At 40.5% G+C, this 21,350-nt stretch overlaps 1 protein-coding gene across 3 annotated transcripts in view; it reads right to left on the bottom strand.

Moving 5' to 3' along the window:
* Positions 1-21,350, bottom strand: part of Cab39l (calcium binding protein 39 like) — a 105,433-nt gene that overhangs the window by 83,673 nt on the left and 410 nt on the right. Inside the window, exons 2-3 of one of the 3 annotated variants that reach the window (XM_048448199.3) lie at positions 10,929-11,067; positions 9,652-9,751 (exon numbers count right to left, since the gene is read on the bottom strand). The gene's annotated coding sequence lies outside the window, so the exon portion shown is untranslated. Of the gene's footprint in view, positions 1-8,810; positions 8,920-9,651; positions 9,752-10,928; positions 11,068-21,350 lie in introns of those variants that run through there. The other 2 variants (XM_048448190.3, XM_085698611.2) reach the window with 2 other exon arrangements.

Genomic DNA, 21,350 nt, shown 5'->3' with positions numbered 1-21,350 from the left:
CCTCTTACTGCTGGGCAATAGCAGCTGACAGTGTTTTTCTAAAGGAAGCAAAAAAAATTGTATTTATACAGTTAAACAATATCTATGAGCCACAATGTTTTACTCTGATTAGACCAAAAGGGTGGATACTGGCAGATCACTAGGAAGCTATGTAAATGATACATCCTTCTAATGCGACCCTTAAAACAATAGCAGCATTAAATGCTGTAAGAAAAATGCCCACTTATTTACACTACAGACCTCTAAAGAGAAACTTGAAAAGATGGAAACCATGGAATAATGTATTACAAATCTGAAATGATGTCAATGAACATTGTTGTAGCTAGCAAAATTACATTAAACATCAAGTGAGAGAAAAAGAAACATTTCAAGACACAAACTAAATCAATTCATCACCAGCAAGTTGGCACTGCAGAAGATATACAGAGAAATCCTGAACACAAAGGGTAAAAGGTCTCAGCCAGGAGAGCATAGCATGGACCTTCAGAGAGAAACAGATGAACAGCGGGGCACTGGCTGCTCTTGCAGAGACTCAGGTTCAGCATTGACATGGCAGGCGTTCTAACAGTCCATAACTTCGGTTTCAGGGAATCTAATGCCCCCTTCTGGCCTCTGTAGGCACCAGCTATATACTCGGTGCATGGACATACATGTAGGTCTGCCCTTGGGGTCCTGACAGGATCTGTCCTCAGCTGCAGCCACTAAGAGCACCTCCTGTGCTCATTCACTAGGCTTCCCTTTTAGGGGCCCTGCCCACCTCCCATCAGTCTCTCTCCTTTTCTGCTGCTCCTGTACCCAGGGGGCGTTTCCCACTCCCCTTCCCTCTTTTTTTTATGGCCCCTTTCCCTTAATAAAAATCCCTCCTTATGAACTCTGTTGTATAGTGTCTTTCTCTCACTTTTTCTAAATTACAATAAAGATACCAGCACAATAAAACAATTTAAATTTTTTAAAAGACATAGACATAAGTAAGAACTTTCTAGAAACAATAGGCAGAATTGACACGTGAGACTGAGATATGTATTAAAAAAAAATCACAAAGACACCCATAATTTTCTACACTTACTACTTTGAAAGAAACTGTGACCTTAAAGAAAAATAACAAGCTCAGATATTTGAAAACATTGAATTTTCTGTACAATTAATAAAGCAAAAAGACAGGATGAATTATAAGACTATATATCCCATTACCCCCAAATACTCCATATGAAAATACATGCATGTGTACAAGCTACACACGCATTTGTTATATACATATAAAGATGAATATAAAAATTCAATTATGTTGGATCAAGAGAATAATTTCTAAGTAGGAATACAACAAGTGAACCAAGACACAGAAAAATGTGTTGTAGGCACATTAGCTAAATGATTTGGTAAATTCCAAGGGCAGGCAAATTTACAACAGTCCCCCACTATATAAGGAGAGAATAATTTCCAAGACACCTAGTGGATATCTGGGTGGTTTAGATAACAGTGAACCCTGTCTATTTTGATTTTCTCCTCTATGTACATATCTGTGGTAAAGTTTACTTTATAGATTAAGTGATTAACAATAACATGACAAAATGGGTAACTATAATATTAGATTTTAAAGCTGCTGGCAGCATATCCTCTCCTGTACCCTTAGGCCATGCTTACTGAGTGCAAAGACTGTGATGAAGTGTGGACACCCTGAACAAAGGAATGACTCCTGCCCCAGACTGGACACAGAGTGACGGCAAGAGGTCTTATCACACTATACAACTTACACTTTTGAATGATTTATTTCAGGATTTCCTACCTGCTACATCTGAACCACAGGTGACCATGGATAAATAAAAGTGAAGAAAGCAAAACCACAGGGAAAGAGGACACAAAAGATGATACACCCTTCAGCTACAACTTTATGGAAAGTAACATGGCAATAACTCAAATAGTAGCGAACACATCCAACCCCTATTTACATAAAAACACAGAATTAAACGTAAGAGTGGAAGTATTATCTATGGAAGACTCTCAAAGCAATGCTATTTATTAAAACGCAGTCTTTGATTTATGTTTATTATTTTATGTGTATGGGTGCTTTGCCTGCACATATTTCTGTGCACCTCTATGCACTTAGTGCCGGAGGAGGCCAAAAGAGGGCTTCAAATACCCTGGAACTAGAGTTGCAATCCACCACGTGGATGCTAAGAATCAAATCCAGATCCTCTGGACAAGCAGCCAGTGCTTTTAACTGCAGAGCCATCTCTCCAGCCCCAGCAATGCTAACTTTAATTAAGAACATCTTGAAAATTTCAAAAGCCTATGTGGTAGTTTGAACAAAAATAGGGAGTGGCACTACTAGGAGGTATGGCTTTGTAGAAGCAGGTATGGCTTTGTTGGAAGAAAAGTGTTACGGTGGAGGCAGGCTTGGAGGTCTCAGATATGCTCAAGTCATGACTAGTGGTTCAGACCACTTCCTATTGCCTGCAAATCAAGATGTAGGAATCTCAGCTCCCTCTTCAGCATCATGTCTGCCTGCAGTCCACTATGCCATACCACGATGATAACAAACTAAACCTCTGAAAATGTAAGCATTCAAATTAAATGATTTAGCGTAATAAGAGTTACTGTAGTCTCTTCGCAGCAACAGAAACAGTAACACAGACTAAGAGTTAGTAAATTATAAAGTAATAAATTAGTTATAGTTATAAAGAGAAAAATGTAGACCACATCAGCAAATGTACAAAACATTATTTTTCTATCACCTTTGTCTTCAGTTAAAACAAATTACCATGCTAACCAGAATAACTCTTCAACGAACCCACAGAACACACATAAATGCTGGGTGAGCTTCCCACCTATAACTACAGCCTCACCAGGGAGGCAGGATCCATGCAGCAAGCTGGCTAGTTAGACTAGCTTATTCTTAAGCTCTGAGTTTGACTGAGACCTCAACAAAAAACACAGAAGATAAACTGAGGAAGAGTCTTGATACCAACCTCAAACCTCTATCCACTTGCTGCATGCACATGCACACTGCAGATATAAGTGAACCTGCAAATCTATACATGTACACTATGCCGATGTGAAAAGAATAAAAAGAGGGATGTAAAGGACTTTAAGGAATTCACCTAGCAATAGAACAGTGTATTAGTTCTTTATTGCTACATGATAAACTACCCCAAACTTAGTGGTTTTAAACAAGAAGTGTGTACCGTGTCACTCAGCTTTGGAGCTGTCAGGAATCTGAAAGGGGCTCTGGGAAGTCTTCTGCCTCAAAGCATCTTCTGAGGTTCCAGGGGACCACAGGTATCTGGGAAGTACCATCTTTAATTTGGAGACTTTCCACTAGGGCTTCCCAATCAGCCTAAAGGCCTGCCCTACTCCTCCCTCCCAGAGCTGCTTACAGAAGGGCATGAGACCTCTCCCACAGAAAGTGTTCTCTGTGGGAAAAGAAGAAGAACCTGTACCCCTCGTAACAATCTCAGGGTGATGCTATCATTTCTGTCACTCTATGCAACCAATATACCAACTCTGGTCCACTGTGTGTTGGTATGGAAAGTGTTAAAGGTAAGCATACCATCAAGACATTGAGGATTATGTTAAAAAGCTGGCTATTATACCTTCTGACTCCTGGTAATGTGATGTTTTATGCTGAATTCACTTGTCAATTTGCAAAAAGCCTAAAATATCATCAGTATCTCTACCTTTAACTTAGATCCAGGTATCAGGTTGTTCCTGGCCTGTGTTTCCACAAGCATTCCCTAGGATGGTTTCTGTCGTGCTATGACAACAGCATTTGGCAAACCAAATTTGGGCCAAATCTGGTCATAGTTCTTCATTCATTGTCTATAGTTGCTTTTATGCTATAAAGTTTGGTAACTGCAATGATAACCAAGTGGCTCACAACGTCAAAGTACTTATTGTTTGGCTTTTAACAAAAAATAATATCTTTATTTTTTATTTTATATTTTATTTTTATGTGTATGGGTGTTTTTATTGTGCCTGAGCTAAAGAAACTGGTTAATTAGCTTAAATTTGTTTTTGGTTAGATACAGATAACCCTATATATAATCCTATTCAAGAATGGGGGAGGGCCTGGGATACAGTTCAGTGGTAGAGCATGTATTTAGCAAGTTTGAGGCCCTAGGTTCAATTCTAAGTTTGAAAAAGGAGAAATGGAAAGTACATGAGGAGGTCACTGAAATTCAGCCATGTATAACTTCATTCATGGCTAAATTTTTATATTATACCTATAATTATATATTATATATGCATATTTATTATTTATTTATGTATAGGTGTCTGTCTAATGTGTGGTTGCCTGTAGAGGTCAGAAGAGAGCACCATAGTTCATGGACCTAGCAAAACAGGCGCCAGTTATGTGGGTGCTGGTTTCGAAACTTCAATCCTCTGGAGAACAAGGGCTCTAACTACAGAGCCATCTCTCCGGCCCCTATACATGCATTTTCAAGTATAAAATAATATAGTTCCCCATGACTTTTTCAATCAACCCTGGTATCCCTTATTTTTCCTCCTTCCTCTCAATCCTAACAAAGCTCCCTTTCCCATTTTTCTCTTCATAGTACCTTGGTGTAGGAGTTCCTTCTGTTTATGTGTTGCTTTCATTAGCTAATGAATAAAGAAACTGCTTTGGGCCTGATAAGGCAGAACTTAGGTAGGCGGAGAAGACAGAACTGAATGCTGGGAAGTAGGGCAGAGTGGCAGATGCCATGGATCTCCTGCCTGAGACAGACACTGGTTAGAATCTTGCTGGTAAACCAGTCACGTGGTGATACATAGATTAATAGAAATAGGTTAAATTAAGATGTACGAATTAGCCAATAAGAAACTAGAGTTAATAGGCCAGGCAGTAATTTAATGAATACAGTTTCTGTGTGGTTATTTTGGGTGTAAGCTAGCTGGGCGGCTGGGACAGAACAAGGGCCCACTCTCCATGCATCAGTACCTGTTTCTTACTATCTCTGTCTCTACAGCTCCTTCCTCTGCCCCTCCCACCCCCACCCCACTGTGGTTCCTTTTTATTTTCCTGGTTTCTGCGGCTATTCCAGGTCATACACTCATTATCTTAAAGATTTGGAGCTAGGATCCATGAGTAAGAAAATCATGTGGCAGTGTGCTGACCCTCAAGAGCCATAAATTAACAAAACCCCTGGATCTAGGCATTAGAAACTACTTCAAATTGCTGTCAGGGAAGTCAAGAGACTCCCGAAACAATATTTCCCTTGGTTACTACCCAGAACTTGAAGGAAAAACTCTAATACTGAAGATATCACACACTTGAGACACAGGACTTCAAGGAATTGAGCCACAACTGATCCAGGTTCCTCTTCTCTGAGGTCTGGCTCTCACAGTTCCAGAGGGTGTTATGCAAGCTGGCAAGAGAGAGAAGCCATCAGCAGCTCTACTCAGCTGTAAAGCCCATGAACCACAGCAATGCTTAGAACAGTAAGCTATCCACAACGGTGCAATAGTGGCACTTTTATCTTGGGGGTAACAAGCAGCTGTCTAATTGGATTTAGAGCCTACTCAGCAGAAGGGAATTTATGTCTGATACTGCAAAGCTAGCCAAAGATCTATGGCTGGAGCGGTCATAGACCTTAGAGATGAATCTTCAACTGCCATGTTCCTAAATCAATATATAATTTCTAACTTTACACCCATAAATAATGTAACTCTCACTCTCACATCCTGTCTAAGAACAGCTCTATTGGGAACTATTTCTGGTGGAGGCAGAATGGAGTCTTAGCAAGCTTACAGTTGCGGCCTGCTTAGGTTGTGAGTTAGGGACCCACACACTTATTCTCTACATTCTGACCAGTTGTGGGTCTCTGTAATAGTCTACATCTACTGCAAAAAGATTGTACAACTTTTTAAATACTGCACAAAATTCTCAAAAGCTAACAAAAAACACAAAAAAGAAACGAGATTGAAGTAGGCAGACAACTGAAGTAGGTGACTGCTCGTTTGTTTCCCAGCTGCCCAGACCTGAATAAACACACAGAAACTATATTAATTCCAATATAGCTTGGTCAATGACTCTAGCATATTCCTAGCTAGCTCTTATATCTTAATTTAATCCATTTCTATCAATCTGTGTATCGCCATGAGGTTGTGACCTACCAGTAAGGTCTGTAAGGTTCCGGCGTGTCCTTCTCCTTCAGCAGCTACATGGCAACTCTTTGACTTCACCTATCTCTCTCTCTCTCTCTCTCTCTCTCTCTCTCTCTCTCTCTCTCTCATCTATCTATCTATCTATCTATCTATCTATCTATCTATCTATCTATCTATCTATCTATCTGTTCTTGCCTGGCTATATTCTTCCCTGCTATATAGGTGGAAGCAGGTTTATTCATTAACCAATGGCAATAAAACATATTCCCATATAGAGGGGAATCCCACATTAGGTAACGGCTATAAGCTCCTTGTTAAGACTCTACCAGAAATAGTTCCTCATAGATAAACTCACCATCTTCATGACTCAACTCTTTGAGTCATTCTTTTCCATGAATGTTAGCACATGTTGAACTGCCTTACTGGCTCTTCCCACTTATATAAGCCTGTGAGGAGAGGTATCTTTGCATTTTGTACTCTGTGCAGCACTTAAGTTCAAGGTGGCATGAATCTTCAAAACATGGTTTTCTTAAAACTTTATAGGTCTCTTAGGAGTCTCAGGTTTTTTTTTTCAGCATTAATCTTGGCATTCTGATGAAACAGTAGAGATGAGGATCATCCCCCGAGATTCTGAGAAGTCCTATTATTTACTAAATGAATTCGCCAGTAGCGCTATTAGCCATTAAGGCAGTAGGGCTCGAAAGAAACGCAAGGGAATCTGAAAATACATCTGACTGGAAAGTCCTCCGGGGCAGCACCTTTCTTATCAACACAGGATTTTACGACAGGACTCTCAGCATATCCTCAGAACTTATTTTCATGACAGCACCTTGGACTGGAACCAGCTTCTCCCTACCACACCTCTGTTGGATATGGAACCCAGAAACAGGCATGCTGGGAAAGCACTCTACTACTAAGCAAAATTTCCAACCATGAAAACAGCTACTTCTTAAATTTTATGTCATTTACTGAGCCATATTCTTCATGTTTACTGATCCCTTTGCTTGTTTTTGAGTCTGATTCTAACGATTGTAGTCCTGGCTATCCTAGTACTCACTAGATGGGACAGGGTGATCTTGAACTTGCAGCAATTTTTTGCCTCCTCCTTCTGAGTGCTGGGTTACAGGCATTCACCACCCTACCCAGTAGACTTTTCTTTACATACTTCTCTAACCATTTACTGTAAGGAGCAAGAATAAATTAGGCAACACCTTTAACTCTATGGGTGGTAATTTGCTCATCCACATCACCCAGTTCATAACATACCTTTTCTAGTTTGTTCATAACTATGGTGACAGTGCTATAATGATCCTCTTTCCTCGCTTTTAATTAGATTCCCCTGAGTTTCTTCTGAGTCCTAATTGGCGACCTCATCAAAGGGCATGAATCTACAGTTTCCTTAAAACCGGGACTTCATGCTTTCATTCAAGTGGATCTGCAAAACCCACTAACTACACATCAGTTACTCAAAGTTATATCTACTTCAAAAGCTATTTGTTCTGAGGCAGGAGAGATGGTTCAGTGGTTAAGAACACTGACTGCTCTTCCAGAGGACACATTTCAATTTGTAGCACCCACATGGCAGCTCATAAACCTCTGCAATTCCAGTTTTTGGGAAACTTAAGCCCTCTTCTGGTCCCTGCAAGCATTACATGCATGTGGTGCACAGATATACACATAAACAAAACATGCATATACATAAAATAAAATAAACTCTTTTGTTCTGACAGCATCTGTCTTGATCTGCTTAAGCTGCTAAGATGGAACACAGATATTTCCACCATGGTTCTGAGGGCTGGAAAGTGTAGGATCAAGGCCATAGCAGATTCACTGAGTGGTAAAGCTTTAACAAATAAAGCTTGCCTGAAGATCAGAGCGCAGAGCCAGTCATTAGTTAGCCACAGTGGTCAGGCAGTGGTGGCACACACCTTTAATCCCGGCACTCTGCACAGGCAGGCAGGTCTCTGTGAGTTCAAGGCCACCCTGGGCTACACAAAATTGATCCAGTCTAAAAGAGAATCAGAGCCTGGTAGTGGTGGCTCACACCTTTAACCCGAGTACTTGTGAGTAACATCCCAGCAATAGGCAGGTGGAGATAGGAAGGGATACGGCTGGGCAGAGTGAGGAATATAAGGCAGGAGAAGAAAGGAGCTCACAGCATTCAATCTGAGGTTTTGTAGAAACAGCATTCAGTCTGAGGACTTGTAGAAACAGAATATCCCCTTTGATCTAAGGAGTTCGTAGAGGTAAGAACTAGTGGCTGGCTGCTCTGCTTCTCTGATCTTTCAGCTTTCACCCCAATATCTGATTCCAGGTTTTTATTATTAAGACCAATTAGAATTTGTGCTACATAAAAATACTTATGTACTGGATATTTCTAACAGCTGAAATCTTAAAGATGCTAGTTTTTTGTTGTTTCTGCTGAGTCCTGATCATAGTACCTTGATTTTCGCTCTTACATTCTGTGATTTTCTTCTAACATTCTGTGTAAGAGTCTTAACTATAATTATCTTATGGGCGCAAATGTCAATCCACAGAGAATTTGTGATTGTTTCTACCTCGTATCTAAGAGATTACAGAACTATATCCAGTTTTGATTAAACATCTCCATTTGTAGAGTTTTAGAACTGTGAAAATATTACAAATTGAAGCTCTAAAGTTCAAGAAAGTAAAAGCTCATGGCCAGGGCTTATTAGCAGAGTTCTTACCTACACGTAGGCCTGAAGCCTCAGCAGATGGCCTCTGAGCATCCTTCCTACTTTACTGCAGGAAACAAGCTGTTTTTCTCTAGGACCCAGCCATCACGTACAGAAGATTTATGCCAACAGAAAAGTGCTGAAGTGTTCTGGTGTTACAGTAAAGGGAAAATGTCCTGAAAGGGCCATGTGGAGGAAAGGAAGTAACTGTGAGTGAAGAAAAGGCAACAGACAAGTGAGTCACGCCAAAACTGGATGGAGGAAGAGACAGTCAAAGACAAAGTTTAACTAACTCTTGTATGAACTGTCAGTGCTGATCCCCTACCCAACTACTCCAATAGGTAGCTGAATTTAAAAAAATTCCGTATCATCAAGGAAGCCAAAGGGAATACGAAGGGCCAGTTTGGGGAGGGAAACTCAGATCTCTGTAATCTCCACCAGCACCTGAACCCAACATCAGGAAGACAACTCCTTTCAGGCCATCCCTTGGGATAGTCTTTGCTGGTGAGAGAACACTTTCTGTTGGCACTCTGAGGATATCCTCAAAGTATCCAGTGACTCCAGCACCCAATTTACCTTATAAAACACATGGATTTTGGTTCTACCTCCAAAAGTTTTTATTTTTACATGCCCATCCATTTATTTTAAAGAGCATTTGCTTGTTTGGTAGAGGGGGGAGGTCCAACTCTTGACTGCACACTACAGCAAATGGAATTCTATTATTTCTAAAATGGTTTTGTAAAATTTCCGTTTGGAATAGTATATTCATTCTTGCTAAATTCTTAATGTTCAATATAGTTAGCAAATAGTCAGGAGAAATGATAATCCAGATCTTGGGCTTTTATTATCTCACCTCAGAAAACTTGTGTCTTCTGCAAATGTCTTCCAAGGCTTGCAGCTTCCAGTCACTGGTCAGCACAGTTCTGACAACCAGAAAACGCTCAGAGTTAATTCTGTAAACCATATAGAAAACATTATAGCAAACCTAATACTGTTTCCCATACTTTTCAGTTATAGATAATTACAAATTACATTCTCTAGCATAATCAAATACAGAGAAATCAAAACAAAACAAAAAAGTTCCTACTTAACTATTCCAATAGGTAGCTAAAGTTAAAAAGTGCTTTATCATCAAGGAAGCGAGTTCCCATGAAGGGTCAGCATGGGGAGGGGAACTCTGGGACCAGCACCTGAACAATAACACATTTCAGCTGATCTCTTGTCTTCTACAAAAGATGTGGAGAACGTTGGCTGATGTAAGACTATTTTCCTCTTATCACAGACTGGTAAACTTTAGCTCTATTATTTCACAGCAAAAAACAAACAAAAAAAGGAAAAAAAACAAAACAAAACCCTCACAACTTTGATTCGTCACAAAGAACATCTGGGCTTTAAAACGGTTTGCTCTTTTATTTTTCAACGTTAACATTTGTGTGTGTGCGTGCGTGCTTGTGTTCAGGGTGTGTATATGAAGTTCAGAGGACAATTATGAAGTTGGTTCTCTCCATGTTTTTGTGGATTCCAGTGATCAAGCTCAGGTTGTCAGGCGCATGTGTGATAAACACTATACATGATGAGTCTACATGACAACCAAGTCTTGTTCTTTTCAACTTCGCCATACTTTTAATCCAAACCGTTTTACTCAGCCATTTGGGACATTGTAATATTTATCTCTACGTCAATAACAGTTGTGTATGCATCACTGTGCTGGCTAGTTTTAGGTCAACTTGACATACAGGGTCAGTGGAAAGGAGAAAACCTCAGTTGAGAAAATGCCTCCATAAGACCTAGCTAGAGGACATTTTCTAAATTAGTGACTGCAGGGGGAAGGCCGAGCCCACTGTGAGTGAGGGCCATCCCTGGGCTGGTGGTCCTGGTTCTATAAGAAAGCAGACTGAACAAGCCATGAGAGCAAGCCAGTAAGCAGTACTCATCCATGGCCTCTGTATCAGGTCCTGCCTCGAGATTCCTGCCTTGCTTGAGGTGCTGTTCTAACTTCTTTCAATGATGAATAAACCAAATAAGCCAAATAAACCTTCTCTTTCCCATGTTGTGTTGGTCATGGTGTTTTATTACAGCAATAGTAACCCTCGCTAAGAAAATCCCCCATCAGAAATTAGGAAAACTTACACTTCTCTCCTTTAGTACACTACTCTTGCATGAAGAACATAGAAACCACCAATCTGGAGTCCGCATCTTCATTTTCCAAGCAGGTTTAAACTGACTCTTAGCTCCTAGTGTTCTTTCTTCTTCAAAGTGGATGTTTATCCTGCAATAATGTATAATAATAAATAGAAGTAATTTAGGCCTGAGAGTCTCATGGATCTGTGTTTAATCTCAAATCTTCCACTTAATATTTGTATAAACTGAATCATATTACTTGAAAACTCTTTGGACCCATAAAAAGAATCCTAGGTGGCAATGTATAGATCACATGACACAACAAAATGAAAAAATAAATGCCAGCATAACATAAAACTGCAGTATAATTGGTCATGTCCTCTCTGCCCCCTAACCTTCTCCCCGGCCCTTCCCTCTGTCTCAACAGGTTCTTGATCTGTAACCCAGGATGGCCACAAGGTCTCCCTTCGCCTGCCACCACCTCGCCAGTGCTGGGGCTGCAAACGTGTGAGAAGACATCTGACTCGGGGGACGATTATGTTTAGTGCTCTTCTAAGTACTTTTGATTTAATTCAGTCTGTACAAAATGCCTTTCCAGTGTAAATTTTCTTAAGTCATAGACTTGATGAACTTGCTTTGAATGATTATCAATATTGAGCAACACAAAATACACCTAGTAAATGCATATACCTCTCTAAGAAAGTTCCTTTTGTTTTGTGTTGATGATCCCAAAGTGTAAAAAATCTTTTAGTTTTCAAGTTTTTTTCTTTCATTCTATCATTTTATTTAATGTTGTGGCTGAATGTGTAAATAGTAATGATTCTGAGGTCAAAATATAAGCAAGTTATCTTAAGAGAAAGCTCTCTTTAACGACTGGCATCTTCTCCAGTCTTTAGGGGATTCTATATATTGTTTCTTCAGAGAAAGCGGGTGGGCACCAGCGGCCTAGAAACTGTCCTTTTATTTACTGTTTGGCTGCACTACACTACAGAATATCCAGTCAATCTCCTATTAACAGGCACTTGAAATGTTTCTGATTTTTTAATTACGTGTGATGGTTAATATTAAATGTCAATTTGGTGAGATACTGAGTCAATTAAGAGACACGATTCAAGACAGTTCTGTGAGAGTTTCTAGAAAGGACTAGGTGAGGGAAAAAAAACTATCCTTCAGAATGAGTGCACCTTCCCATAATTGGCCCAAATATAGGGACCAGAGAAAATGGTGTTGTGGCCAGACTGCTTGTTTCTTGCTAGTGAGTATGTCTGCTGCTGCTGCTGTTGCTGCTGCTGTTGCTGCTAGTGCCACCATGTTTCAGAGCTCAGACTCCTGCTCCTTTGGCCTTCCAAAACTGAAATCCAGAGATCCTCCAAGAAACTTCAAAGTCTTGAGCACCAAATTAGGACAGAGGCATCCAATTCCATAGATCAAATACCTACTGGATTCTTAGCCTCTCCAGCATACAGATAGCCATTTTTGGACTACCCACCTGCTAACATGTAAGTCACTTGAATGAATCTTTTTAAAAAATGTATGTTCATTTTACTGGCTCTGTAGACCAGGGCACCCTGTCTAATACCAGCAGTGCTCAGTGACCAACCATACAAAACTGTGAGAGTGTATTTTCTTAGTGTTTCTAGAAGAGATTGCTAAAAGTTTAATGCCTGTGCTAAAGGATACATGCATGTGATTTCCCTGGATTCGGCAGGATTCCTTCCCAGATACTTTGTTAATGTATCCACATGTACAAGCAATGTACCCATGTGCCTACTTTTCCACCAGCTGGTCCTAGAGCTGCAGAAACAGGCTGCTCTTTCTGGCTTCTACGTGGTTGCTGGGATCTAAACCTAGGTCCTAACGCTTGCAGAGCAAGCACATTACCAGTGAAGCCATCTTCCTAGCCCTCCCTCAACAGTTCTGGCTCTTCATTCAGCACGGCTTTAATTTGAACTTCTTTGTGACTGAAGCAGGGACCTCTTTTATCCAGCTATCATATGACTTCTCTTCCTGTGAGGTCTCTTCAAATCTTCTGCCCATGATTTGCCTAGATTTTCAGAAACTGGTTTTAATTTACACTAGCTTCAAACATTTACCTCATTTTGTCATTTATCTTTGCTTGCATTTTTCACCATGTCAATACTTTTTTTCAACACATTGGGATTTATCCTGATTTCCCCGACAGTGAGTCATGGTTATAAAAACCCTGGCTTATACTTTCACACTTTAGCCAGGCTGTGCCCCAGCTATTTTGCTCAGTGTTGCTATGAGAAGTCAGCTGCTAGCCTCTTTTCTTGTTGGAAACTCAAGGGAAATTTTCTTCACTGTCTTGAAAGTTTCACTAATCTATAACTTGAAGCTGACCACTATGGGTCAATGCTCCTAACACAAAGGATCTCTTTTAAAATGGGGGAAGGGGCGGCACTGCCTACAACTGCATGGTTGGTCATGCTGGGTCACCACTGTACCAATGACACCTCTAGTCTGAAGGCCTTTTCAGTGTGAACACTTGAGTCTTCTCTATTTAAAGGATGCTTCCAAGGACAGAAGTTTAAATATCAGCTGTACTATTTTTTTTCTTCTCAGAAACTTAAATCTTTCATCTTGTATCTTAATCAACTCATAGACATTCATGATGCGACTTTGGAGGAGAACACATACCTAAAATATAAGGCCCTGGGTTCAATCCTTAGCATAATACACATCTGTCTCTTTGCTGTGTGCGCACACACCTGTGTATCTTTCTAGTCCCATTTTCTTTTCTGATTTTTGGCTGTCTTCATGACTTGTTCAGTGTGCCTTAGCGTGATCATTTCCCCTTACGTACCTCAGAGTTTAGTTTCATTTTAAAAGATGTATTTTCTTAGTTCAAAAATTCATCTTCACACCCTTTGTTTTTCCTCTTTTGGGGTATGAGTAGGCTAGGTTGTTGGCAAGGGGGCCCCCAGGAACCTACCATATCTGCCTCCTTAGTGGGATTACAAGCCTGAGTTACCAAATCCAGATTTTTACTAGAGTTCTGGGGACTGAATTCCTATCTTGGTGCTTGCTTACAAGGCAAGCACTTTCCAATTGAGCTATCTCTGTAGCCCTAGAAGTTTCAACTATCTGATGACAGTTGGTTCATCAGGCAATCACCCCCAATCTTCTTTCCTGGTGGCTAGCTTACATGTGCTAGAAGGTGCCATGTAGGCTGCCCAGTCATCAAATCTTACCCACTTGTGGACCTGTGAGCTATAACATCTAGCCTGGAAGGTGTGTCCATTGGTGCGATAGAGGCACAAATGCTATAGAGTTAACCAACAACAAAGTCTGATACTTTAAAACTAGGCAAGAACCCATGGCGGGGGAGGTCATAAGCCCTACCACTATTATTTTGCTTAAGGAACATGGCATCAAACTGCCTTCTACATATTTATCTTTATACCCATAGACCAGTGCAACTCTCACCCATTATTGCTTCTTTACATAGTGGACAGAAGTTAGTGCAAAGACTGAAAAGTGGTCAAGTGCAAAGAATAAATGTCTATGCTCAGGTCTGAATAGGACCTCCGCACCACACCCCTTAGTGCCCTCCCTCACGACTCAGGGAACACTCAGGAAGGGTTGGCAGTCTGGTGCTGTCTTCGGGACATGGTGATGCCACTGTTCTCGAACTCAGAGCAGCTGTGGCTGTGGGCACAAGTTCCAGCCGATGAGCAATCCGGCATGGAAAGGGGAGAGGTGCATGAGGACAGTAGACAGAAGCTGGGAAAGAAAGAGGAGGTCTTCCTCAGGGGTACGGCCCAGGGCAATCTGCCCATACGCCAGGGGATGGCAACCTATACCCATAGGTGTACGGGCAGTAGTTAAAGGACTTGGTGGGGAACAGACCTACGATGTTGGAAGGGGATGGAGTCTGGGATGAGTTGGAGAAGGTAGTGGGAATGGATATGATCTAACCACGTTACATTGTATTTGTAATGAATTAGCAGAGAATAAAATAATTTAAATTGATTGATGACTGCGTCTATAAACTTCATGCAATTCCTTCCAGAAAAGACCTCATCAATCAGAATAACTTGAATCCATCTTCCTAAGACATGCTACTTATCTCATATTCAGCTCAGGCACGTCTAGAGTTTTTATTTCCTCTAAAATAGATTTCCCGACATTTTTTCCAAGTCACTTTTTTTTTTTTTTTTGGTCCATAACTGAAAAAAGGTCCAGTTTTAAAATCCAACCATTTTACGACTACATCTCAGTGTTAAGTGTTCTGGGCTGAGTTCCATATTTTGGGGTGCCTTTCAACATAGCCAGCCTTTAGTGTTAAACGCTCAGGAACTGTGGCTCTGACAGTTATTGTAGTCCAATGCTCTGCTTTACAGGTTTCATTATGAAAACATGAGCACAAGGTTTACCATTTAAACCACTTTTAACCTTTCAATCTACTGGCACTGAGTATACAATGTTATACAGCCACCACTGAACTTCACTTTACATGAGAGAAACCCTTTATTTGGCCGCCTGTCCTGTCTTTTCTTTTAAGAATGTAGTCCCTGACTTGCTTGGAACTCAGAGGATCCACCTGCCTCTGCCTCCCAGGCTCTGGAGTTAAAGGTCTGCACTATCCTTGCCGGCTTCTGCCCTCTTTTGAGTTCGTATTTCCTTTTCTCTTACTGTGCCATCTGTGGTGCATATTTATCATCTTCTAATTTGGCACTAAAAATGCCTTCTTTTCTCAAGATTTCCCTGAGTTCTATAAGCCCTCATTTGTTATTCTCGTATGGTGTAGCTATGTTCCTTCTGAGATCCCTTTCTTTCTGGTTTACATGTTTCTTTGGAAGATTTCATTTAAACGAGGCACAGTGGCTCACACCTGCACCTCTAGCATTATGGACACAGAAGGATCAAGTTCAGCCAGCCTCGGCTACAAAACATACAAATTAAAGAACAAAAGATTTCACCATCACTACAATTTCTTTAAGCTGAAATACTAAAAATTACCATTTTTATCTCCTTTGAGGCCACATTTCTACAGTATCTCTTCATAACATAATCTAATGTCTGAACTTTTATTTTTCCTTATAATTTGTTATATATTTACATATTTTCCGGATTAAAAGAGGGCTCTTGTGTTAGTTTTACGCATGAGTTGGAGCTTTTGAAACCGTATTGCCCAAATGACCCGAGTTGTTTCCAGTTTTGGCGGTGGTGACAAACAAAATTGCTATAAATACCTACAGAGAAACAAATACAGGTTTTCATCTCTTCATCAGAGAACATCATTAAGAGAAATGCAGGTTAAGCCTGATGTAAGATACCAGTCTCTCTCCTGTAACAGCAGAAATGTAAACAAGAACCAAGAACTGTCAGTGCCAAATGCCGGCTGAGCTTTCTATGTGCAGATGTGCTTCCCCAGGAGCTGACGGCTGTAGCAGCAGCGGCAGACGCACTCACCCAGCCCAAGGGTGTGCTGTACATTAGAACAGCGGTCTAGTCCTTGCTGTGCAATGCCCTTTTCATCCTCACAAGCTGTTTCTCCAGATACCCACTTTTCATTAGAAATAAAACAGCTACCCCCAAAAACCCTTTCAAAAAGTCGCGACTCAACCCACCATGATGATCATGCCACAATGTACAATGTGCAGACCATTCTGGTAGCTCCATTTTCTTTTTCTTTTCTTTTTTTTTTTTTTTTTAACAAGGATAAAGCTATAGGAGAGCATAAAACTTGAATTTAATTTCTTCAAGACTCTCCTAGAAAAGGTCAAGACAGACTTCCTGGTTGATGCTTCCTGAAAAAATGATGCAAACCCACTCGAACCAGTTACTAAGGACTTTTATTTTCTTATATCCCGGAGGTATTTATCTAGAAATTTTAAAGAATAATTTCACTGATTCCATATGTCCTTCATTTTGACAAGTTCTTGTTTTCTTTTAAAGAAGTTGTTTTTCCTCGTCCTTGTGTGTTCTTTTCTATCTGATTTTGTCACTGTTACTTACTTGCAAGAAAAAAACAAGACTATGAGAAGACAGACTTTCTGCACCAGTGGATCCTACGTTTTGACACTGCAGAACAATGCTGTCAACCATAAACTCAGTTAAGTCTGCCACAAGATACTGCACCATCAAGTTACAAACAATAGCTTGCCTGGGCCTCAATTTGGACACCTAACTGGAATGCCTGAGAAAGTCTTTATCATGCCTCTCCACCGAAGCTTTCAGACATACTATAAATGAGCAGATATTTATCACACAGAATATTCACTACTTTTAGTAAGAGGTATTTCCTCTCAAGGAATCCCAGCTAGCTTCACTAACTTAACTTTCTTAACTGAAGGAACCCTGTCTACGCTCTCCAGAGCTGGGCCTGGCACAATAGCCCAAAGATATATAAGCTCTCCTGCTTCGCTTGTTTTAGTTGTTTTCGTTTTAAACAAAGCAAAAACCTGACTAATTCTGTCTGATTTGTTAGGTTAGGCCCTAATCCCAGCATGTGTCAGGCAGAGACACTCTCAAGTCCCAACCTAGTCTGGCCTACAGTACGACCCACTCTCAAAAATAAAACAAGTAGGGCTGGAGAGATGGCTCAGAGGTTAAGAGCACTGCCTGCTTTACCAGAGGTCCTGAGTTCAATTCCCAGCAACCACATGGTGGCTCATAACCATCTTTAATGAGATCTGGTGCCCTCTTCTAGCATGCAGGCACACATTCAGGCAGAACACTGTATACATAATAAATAAACATATATTTAAAAAAAATAAAAATAAAATAAAATAAAACAAGTAAACAATTCACAGTCTCAAACACAAAAAGAGCAAACAATCCCTGATGGTGATACGCATTGATAATGCCAACACTCAGGAAGTTGTCAACCTGGGCTACATAGCAAGATTCTGATCAGTCTCCCACTAGCCAGCTGGAGCTCCTAATAGTCTCAAATTGTTAAGTCTTGCTTCAGGAACATAAGCTTTCTACTGTGTTATATTGTCTAGTCCCAGGTTGGTCTAGACCTCATGATTCTTAGGCCTCAGCCCGGCATTTCAGGCATGAGAAAACATGCCTGGCTTGCTACTAGTAGCTTAGTGATTAACTGCAAGGTTAGCTATTCCTGGGCAAAGGAACTATCTGCAGACAGACATCTTTTCTTTTTTTTTAAAGAAGTCCAAACAGTTTGTTCTTTTTACAACTAAGGTCCTTAAAAACAACAACAACAACAAAAACCATTTACTGTGTGTGTCTGTGCCTGTGCAGTTCAGAAGGCAACTTGTGAGAACTCTACTTCTACCATATGTGTTCTGGAACTGAACTCAAGTTCTCAAGCTTGGTAGCAGGTACCTCAATGCACTGAGCCATCCATCACTCAGGCTCCAAGGCCAGCATCTTAAAACTTGCTTTTCTCTAGATTTAGAGAACTCAGGGTATCTATCTTTGGATGGTATCAAAGTATAGATTGTTGGGGAATATTCTTTTCAGGTGTGTGACTTTTGTTGCCACTGCATTTGTTTAACTCTGTGAAGCTGTGATTCTCTGCCTGCCTAAAACACCCGATGGTTTAATAAAGAGCTGAATGGCCAATAGTGAGGCAGAAGCAAGGATAGGCGGGGTTGCCAGGCTGAGAGTATAAACACAGGAACTCTCAGAGGAGGGAGAACGAGAAGGAGGAGCGAATAAGAGAACAAGGAGAGGAAGACATTAGTGCCCAGCCACCCGACTACCCAGCAAGCCACGAAGAAAGAAGTAAAGAAAGGTATACAGAAGATAAAAGCCCCGAGGCAAAAGGTAGATGGGTTAATTTAAGAAAAGTTGGCTACCAACAAGCCAAGCTAAAGCCCAGCATTCAAAACTAAGAACACACTGTCTTGTGTGATTTACTTTGGAGCTGGGTGGCGGGCCCCTCAAAAAGCCAAAAGAGTAAAAGATCACACAACAATAGATCACAGATTTGCTAATTTTATTCTCTAACTAAAAATAACTCATCTTAAACTGGCTCAGAAATCATGTGTTTTTTTTAACCTGAAAAACTACAAGAGTTGATTGTTGCCTCAAGGCTAATCCAGTAGAAGAGAAAACAAAACCCAGGCTCTGGGTGATAGAGACCCTACTCATCATGAAGACTTCCTGACCCTTGCTTCTCCCTTATCCCTCTGGAAAAGCTCTTTGTACCCAAACTCTTCTCTAAGTGGTCTTTGCTGGTGGCAGTTTCCCATCTTCTTTGATATCTGTCTTTCCAAATCTTTTCCTGAATCACTGAGGAGCAGTGCGGAGCAGCCAGACCTGGCTGGATCAAGTAACAGCAGCAATTACTTCCAAAGGAATGTACTTGTTAGTATTGGGAACCACTGCTGCAAACACAAATGAAAAGCAAAGGAAGTTTTATGTCCACAGATAAATAAGGTACCATACATATGATATTTGAGGGGGACAAAGTCTATCCACCTAGCCTCAGAGAACCATCATAAATGGTACCAAAAGGGATAAAATTATTACATGAATGTGTGTGACCATGTAAAAATTACTTGAAATAAATGAAGGCACAAAATTCAGCTATTAGCATTGCAAATACTTGTCCTCTAACAAAATTAGATTTTATCATTCCATTAGGAACGTGATATGTATAAACAGGACACGAAACAGTCACATCGGTTCATAAAGGGGAGCCACTTGGTCAGAGCGTCAGAAGGGTGGGAGTGTGGGTCTCTGACAGCTGTGTGCAGCATGGGCACCTGCATAGCTAGTATTCTTCTACGTGGAAAAGTTCATTCTCTAAGACCACATTTACTTTTTAGTATCTTTATCATAGTAGCCAAACTTTATCTTAATTAAATTCCAAGCTATAAGGACTATAGGACTTGTCATGAATACAGTGGCATATAAATTGTTTTACTAAGACAGGGTCTCACTACAAAGACTACACAAGACTCAATACTGAGACCTGCCTATCCCAGTCACCCTGGGGACTGAGACCTGCACTGTCACACCCAAGGATAAAATGTTGAATTTAGTGAAGGAGAAAGAGCAGAAAGACAAAAGGAAAGTCGTTACAGGAACTGCAGCTGTAGTCAGGTTATTAAGTGTAACAAAGGGTTAATTTGATTTTAAATCTGACCACACAGAAGACTCCCCACATCAATGATCAGGATAATACAGAAAACACGAGGCAAGAAGTAAGTTCGTGTTAAGATCTGTCAAGACTATCTGAAATGTGTTTTTAGTGCTTAAGCAAAAAATTGACATATCACTCTCACTTGCATTAAAAAGCTAGTTTACCTAACAGAACAGATGAGATTGTGAACACAGAGTTAAAGGATGACTGGGAAAGGATGCTCTATCCTTTAAGAAAATAAAGCAACAAGGACAACAAAGGAAAGTCTCAGCTTCTCAGTCTATCAGAGCTGCGAAAGTTAATCACAAAATATTCCCCACTGGCTAGATTTTCAGATCTGGCAGCTTCTTCCAAGATACAACTGCTTTCTACTTCACAAGGGGTAGTCAATTTTTTTTCCAAAAGCAGAAGAATCGGAAGAGTAAAGGGTAGTGTCCTGCTCCCAGGACCACTGAAAACTCATTCTCCTTAAAAAAAAAAAAAAAAAAAAAAAAAAAAAAAAAAAAAGAAAGAAAAAAGTCCTCTACGATGAAACCACCAGGCATAACAATGACAGATCCAGAAATTTACGACTCCGTCGAGGATATATTTTGGTTTTGGTTGTGGCACTATCACATATTCAATATGTGTAAATTCAAGGTGAAACTTCTCTACTCTGTTTCTGAAAGCAAGTTTTGGCTGTATTGAAGTTCATTGAGTTGTACCGAGTTGAAGTTCGGTTAATTCTGGTGTGACATTTTTATTTATTTATTTGCAAGCTTTCCTATGATAGTTTGTAAAATTAAAAAATGTGTAAGAAGGAATTTACAATAAATTTTCAACGCACTTGAAACAAGGACAGGTTCTGCGGTGAAGCGATCCTGTGAACCCGTAACTTGGGCAGTGGCAGCAGAAGGATCAGTTCAGGGTCAGCCTGAGCTACATACCTAGTTTGAATCGAATCTGGAATATGTGAGGTTTCGTTTCACAACGAAAAATTAAGTGAAATTACCCCCCCCCTCACTTCCCGTTTCTGCAGACCAATAGTTTTTGTTTCGTTTTGAGCAACTGAAAGAATGTTGGCCGTACACTTACGAATAAAAGTACTCTCCTACAACCTGATGCCCACTTAAAACAAGGGATGTGACCATAGTCTAAAGGGCTACTACCACGAACTTTTGAGAAGGGCAATAGTTTAGCAGGCGGTCCCTGGCAATTGACAAAAAAAGAAGGGTTCTCTATCGCCCCGGGGATCAATTGCTGAGACATCCACCGGCACCCTTCCTTTTCTGTTCTGAATCCCGCAGTCAACCTCCTTCAATCAGGAGAGGGACCGATTGATGGCGGGAATCTTCCCGCCGCAAACA

This window comes from Myodes glareolus, chromosome 12 (genome assembly GCF_982192425.1).
Source record: "Myodes glareolus chromosome 12, mMyoGla1.1, whole genome shotgun sequence".
Classification (NCBI taxonomy): domain Eukaryota; kingdom Metazoa; phylum Chordata; class Mammalia; order Rodentia; family Cricetidae; genus Myodes; species Myodes glareolus.
Note: the sequence above shows the minus strand (reverse complement) of the source record. Positions and strands in the feature narration are given on the sequence as shown.